Here is a 6,761-nt window from a genome sequence, read left to right on the forward strand (position 1 = left end):
ATTAATTGGTTGACAAACTCGCTTAGTATTCATGTTCGTCTTCTTTCTTCCTTTCCTTCCACACACTAATTTGAACATTAAAACGAAATTTCAAAAGATGATCTCACTGTCTCTAGATGATGATGATGTAGTGAGGATTTTAATATTTAGTGTAATTAAAGTTGATGCATTTATATTTCTTTTTTCTACGTAAGCGATTGATGAGATCACTGTAATCTTCAATTTTAAAAACAAGATCCATCTACTATATAAAATACATGTAAAAATAAGCCAGTCGGTGTTTGATTATGTATACTCTAAGGAGTTTAATTAGTGCTTCACCACATCAGTAGAACACTATGAAGAAAAAGAAAATAGTCTTTTTAGCAATACTCCCTCACACTTTATGTAATACGATTTGGAGTACGAAGGTCAAATTATTTATTTTTTGGTGTGAATTAGAACACAAAATCACTAAATTTTTTAAAATAATATTTATATATTTAGAAACTATATAAAAAGTATTATAATTTATAATTAATAATTCAAAATATATGAAAATTTGCGATAAAAAAAACTCTTTTGTACTCTCCAAATTTGAGATGTGTTTGCATTATCCATTTAACACAAATCTTAGCAACTACTAATATAAATACTAATGACTCCACTTTTTCCAGTATATAAATCACACTTTTTTCATTAAAAAAAACGAGAATTAACAAAAGAAAACCATAATGTTGCAGTTGTGGTTGTTATGGACCACCAACAAGTGTTTTTTTAGACTATGCATAGAGAGTGGTCAAACTGTTGCAAAAATGAGAGGGAGCAGTACAACATACCGAAAGTATTTTGAAGTTGAAGTTAAAAAAATATATAAAAATTCACATTTGGATAAAATATCGAGTATTGCTAGATACTGGTACGATCATCAGTATCAGAACTAAATTCTTGGGGAAAAAAAGGACTTTTCTTATCCCGATTACTAGATTTCTCGTTTGTTAATTTTCTGTTTTTATAGGAGGGAGATAAGGATTTCTACTGACGACAAAATTGAAATACTTGTTTGATGAGTATCAAGGAAATAATCAACAACAACGACCCAGTGAAATCTCACTAGTGGAATCTGGGGAGGGTAGTGTGTACGCAGACCTTACCCCTACCCCGAGGGAGTAGAGAGGCTGTTTCCGAAAGACCCTCGGTTCAAGAAGACAAAAAGAGATAATATCAGTACCACCAATAGAAACCATAGCAAAAATAACATCATGGAAATGAGAAAGTAGATACAAAGCAAACGCGATAGACAATACATAGACCCGGCACTATGGAAAACAAAGGAGGTATCAAGGAAATAATGTTTTTCATATATAAATCTTTAACACCTTTTCCCAAGTGAATTTCAGGTCCAAGTGCAACTTAAAGAGGCAGAAGTTGATTTTTGCTGCAGGGATGGTATCTCCTTGCAAGATACAAAATCTTTTACTTTCTGGAAAATAACAACCCCGTTTTCTATCTTCCACTCGGGATGCTCCTGCAACAACACCATCGGTCAGATGGTTTTACAAATAAGCATAGAAAACTAATCAAGAAACAAAACATTCAGCAGTAAAAGGGCAGGATTCCAAGGCAAATACAAGAGATATAGAGTTTCACTGCTTCAGCTTTGCTGATTGAGTAGCTAGGATAACGGATAAGCCCAAGGATCGGTGTATAATCAATGGTTTTACAGCAGGAGTTGGTCAACAAACAAGCAGCAGGATGCGCAAATCGCAGTTTCTGTTTGGTAGAGATACCCTCATATTCTGTAATGTTGAGCAAGAGAATTGGGAAATATAAGTAATACTGAGCTGTTGTTTCAAGAAATTTCTGAGTTAGATTAGAAAATGTGACTTGATTCCAGTAGTAATGGAAGATACATAGTTCATATTTTCCATTGCACAAGTACTTACTGAGTTGCCTACGACATACATGATGTACCACAGTGGACAAGATATAAGGATGTCATCAGTAGATATCCGGAAATTCAGAAAATTGGAACTTAGTTAGTAGGATTGCAGAAGCAATACATTTCAAAACGGCTTAACATAATACTATTTAAAATTACTTTATCTAATCTCCCTACCCACTTTATGTCCTTGCTGCAAGTACCACCGTCCACTACTGAGAAGTGAGAAGTGAGAACAAGATGCTACAAAAGGAACTTTGAGAAAATTTCTCTGTTCTACAAAAGGAACTTGTTACAGGAGGCTAAGCACGTTGAGAAAATTTCTCTGTTCTACAAAAGGAACTTGTTATAGGAGGCTAAGCACGTTGAGAAAATTTCTATTAGGCAAATTGGGAAACTGTGACTCCTCCTATTTACATAGGGGGACTTGGAATAAAGGACGTATGGACATTCAATAGGAAGATTAGCAAAGGGGATAGGTCCATGGTGCATATGTGGAGAAAATGAATTCTTGGGAGCTATTAACGTGGATCTATTTTAAGAGCAAATTTTTTAAAAAGAGATATTCAACTAACTAGCTGGTGCTACAGATGAGATGGTGTGGAACATCTTTTGTTGCATTATCAAGTTGATTCAAAAATCCCAAGTAAGATGCTTAACCTTTAGAGGAATGAGGTGAGTCATACCAAGAAATAAGACCTTCATTCTAGAGCAGTAAAGGAGACAGAAGTAAATAGAAATACAAGGCTTGGGAATTGATCCCATGTGCAATGATGGCAAAATAGAAGAGCCTTTGAAAGAATTGAGTAGTCTATATCCGGAAATGAGAAAATCATAATGTTTATTTTTCTTCTGGAGCAGCCAAAGCCTTCCAACTAGTGTAAATGTTTGTATGCTGTCTTTTCTTGAGAGCAACACCTTTGTGTAGCTCCCTTTAGCCACTTGCCAGGTTCTCTCTTTTTTGTGCAAATAAACTTCAGTTATTCAAAAAAACAAAAACCATCACACACGCGCACACACACACACACAGAGAGAGAGAGAGAGAGAGAGGAGGGTGAGGTGTAAATTACCTCCCTAACGTATTCAAGAAGTTCTTGGTCCGAGGAGAACAGTAAAATTTGTCGGGCATCACTAATTGCAAGACGATCATAAGCCTTCTCACTGCATCCAGAAATCTCATCCCTACCAATGACAGAAAATTTGCACCATTTCAATCTAAAGGAAAACATGTAACATGTCACTGCAATTGCACACCAAATGAAGATAATTGGCCACCATCAAATCAGTAAAACAGGTTAATAAGGATTCAGATTAATGGTTCTATTTCTGAACAACAGCATCTAGTTAGCTATCTGCACCTCGATTAATCCAGCAGTTATTTGCTACTACCAGGTAACTCTACTCACAAACAAGGCTTAGGCAGATGGTAAGAATTTATCTAATGTGGCTAATGGTATTTTAATGAAAGACAGTTGAAAGTTCAGACGCAAAGTTCTTATACAGACGTTTTTGCTCAAGCATGTAACATGTAAGCATAAGTAGAATCCATTACCCAACATGTGGCGCTCTGCGAATAGCTCTATTAAAGTGCTGCCAGTAATTTCCAATGTTGGGTTAAACCAATAACTTTACCTCACAGTTTTCGCTAGCAGGTGCATGAAGTAAGCATATGTTGCATCTGGCACAGTCTGCCTTGCACTTAACACGCGGTGGCAAGCTCCTTCCATGAAGGATTGCTCCAGTTCAACAGCATGCTTAATACAAGGATTGTCCAAAGCACTTGGAGAAAGCAACTCTAGTTCGGTGTGAAATTCAGCAATCCTGTTCTGTACGAGGAGTCTCAGAAGGTTGAGACCTAAGATGGAATATACCTGTGGGGAGGCGGAAGGTGGTCACTGCTCCATCACAAGAAATAGACGGGCATAAGCACCACTGTTCAAGGTCAAAGATAATGCAGCTATCAAACAGAATTAATCAACATGGAGATCTGACAATAACTACTAAACTCACTAATTCCCTATCTTAATGATGCTATAAAGGATCAAATTAGTTGGAAATTGGGATTTGAAGCTTCGGGAAAAGCAAACCCATAGTCGAGTAACAATCAAGTTGCAATTCAAATTTTATCGGATCTCTTATCCTGCCACCTCATCTGAGGTAGGTACACTTATGAACAGTGGACTTCTTTTGCCCTTTGTTGAATAAGGTGTAGAAGCATTAAGTGACATACAGAAGAAAAGCATGACGAGATATTTACCGTGCATCTGTGTAATAAAGTTTGAGCTAAACAAAGTCCCTTTCAAAAGCATCCTGGTCCTCCATCTTCACAGCTAAAATAACTGCATGCTCATATATATCTCCTGTGTGAATTTTTTAAAGCAGTAAGTATAAGTATAGACAACAGGAAAAGATCATACACTTCAATCAAGCTCCGAAACTTGTTAGCTATTTCTATCCATCATGTCAAATTTGAAAGTTAGCAAGCCCATCAGATAAGCAAAACCTATGAGTATAACAAGCTAAAATCTTAGAGAAACAAACTTTTACTCCAGCTAGAACACTATCTGTTACATGTTCTCCAACGATGAAACTATTCCAAATTTGGGTAATGATCTTGGTGAAACTTGGATAGAGAATATCAAAAGACGACTTCCATTTTCCAAAATATAGCAAACTAAAACTATATGCCACATCCAACTTTTCTGGTGTTCCAAACACAATCGTGAATGGTGCATTCCGTGAAAGAAACTAGTACTACGAACATTTCATCTCAAAATTCATATTCTTAACAGCCATAGTTTACACAACTAACAACCAATCAATGCAATAAGATAAATAAGTGGAAAACATTACTTGCAATTCTCAACTCATGGATAGCATTAGGTGTTCCTTGAAATAGGGGAGGCAAGCTCTCAAATTCGGTCAACCGAACCTACAACATCAGGAAAAAAAAAAAAAAAAGGCACCTGACACCAAGTTCTTGCTACCTTATCCCCTTCTTGGCATATTCTCATGCAAGTTTCTAAATGGTTGTTTAAGCTAATTGACTCATATCACAAGCTATATAGCATTAATACAGTTGTTATATTTCACAGACAAATGCTTCATGTCGTGTAGCAAGATTCCATGTGTATCACTTCTTCTTCATTTTCTTTTCCTTTTTTTTGATGAGTAAATGTGTATTACTTTTTTTAAATAAAAATTGGTAGTTTACCAACATGGCGGATACAAGAGGGGCACCCGAGTATATGCCTAAAAATGCTGGTTTTTTCAGGAATTCAGGTCAAGCTTTGATCACAAAATTATGAAAACAATGATTCATTCATTCTCCCTCTGTTTCAATTTATGTGTCTTACTTTGTTGTGTAGTCTGTTTAAAAAAGAATGTCACCTTCTATATTGGGCCAAAGCTACTGGCCACATCTTAAAGCCTACATCCACCACTGGATACAGATAATAACATGGCTGATCCCAACTAAATTTGAGATTAAGCAATAGTTAATTGATTTAATTTCAAACTCGTAATATGTCATGGCACTCATAATTTTTTTTAAAAAGTGAAATTTTTACGGACTAGTAACAGTAATTCAAACTCTTCAAGGCTAATACAAGTAAATTGCACAAAAAAAGGCCTAGGGTTCTGAATAGGTTTTGAGCATTAGCAATGGAAGGGAATTGAAGCGATTAATTACCTTGAGCTGAGAGAGCAAGTATCGAAATCGTTACGCGAAAAAGCTGCTTTGAATCATTCGAATATTTGTGAAATCTCTTTAAGCTTTGGATCCATGTCGCTCCCTTGATCCTTATGCGTAGCTTCTTCTCAAAAGGTTTGGTCGCGAAAAATAATTACATTTGACACCAAAATATACAAAAAATATATACTATTATATGAATTATATTCTACTATCTAATAAAGCCGCATAAGCACACAGCAAGTCAACATGCCTGCCTGTATGCTTGAGGGTACAATCGTCTTTTCAGTTTCATTTTGTGTCTTCCTTTAACAATAACATGTCAAGGCCACCGCTGGACTCAACACTATCATCAACTTTACCAAATTGCTCTGTCTGCTGCTTCACATGCCTGACCATCTGAGAGTAGGGCACGTCATGTTTTCGCTTTGGGTAAACGGTGGGCAAACAAAAGATTTCACGATTTCTCTTGTACAATTTTCATTCGGCTTACACTTTCTTTCGCCTCTCTGTTTATACTTTCGCTCTTCGTTTTTCTTGTTGTTGCCATATTTCCAGCTGACCACTTTTGGGTGAGTGTGAGTTCAGTTTATATTGTGTTATTTTCATTTTTCCCTTCTGTTTAAAACCACTCCGTCCCGAAGGGATCTGCGATAGTAAATTTTTTATTTATTTTGCGGATTTACGGATCGGGATGCAGAGTAATGATGGGGATAAGCAAGTGATTAAGCACGAATAATATTATTTATTTTGCGGATTTAAGATACAGAGGTAATGATGGGGATACGTAAGTGATTAAGCACGAATAATAATTCTCTAAGTAGTCGGTGAAACTGTTTGCTAACTCTAAAGTTATTTTGGATAATAACATTATTTTTATTTGGCAATTAGTGTTGAATTGAACAAGCGAGAGATGGAGTATTCCAACCAAATACTGGGTAGGGAAAAATAGGATAACCAAGGATTCTTGGCCGGGACAATTGTTTTGGGTACAACTGATGTTTGGCATATTTCGATATGTGTTAGATGTTATTTTACCCATGTTTTAATCGCTTCTTGATGTTATTTGATCTTTAAAATGCCCAACATGGTTTAATTATTGGTTTTATGACTAATTGAGTTGTGGGTGGTGAATTATGGTGTTTGGAG

The 6,761-nt window shown here is 36.0% G+C and overlaps 1 pseudogene; it reads right to left on the reverse strand.

Annotated features, from left to right (window-relative positions):
- Positions 1-1,218: 1,218 nt before the first annotated feature.
- On the reverse strand, positions 1,219-6,457 carry LOC107762788 (26S proteasome non-ATPase regulatory subunit 8 homolog A-like; annotated as a pseudogene).
- Between the last annotated feature and the right edge of the window lie 304 nt (positions 6,458-6,761).

This window comes from Nicotiana tabacum, chromosome 15 (genome assembly GCF_000715075.1).
Source record: "Nicotiana tabacum cultivar K326 chromosome 15, ASM71507v2, whole genome shotgun sequence".
Taxonomy (NCBI): domain Eukaryota; kingdom Viridiplantae; phylum Streptophyta; class Magnoliopsida; order Solanales; family Solanaceae; genus Nicotiana; species Nicotiana tabacum.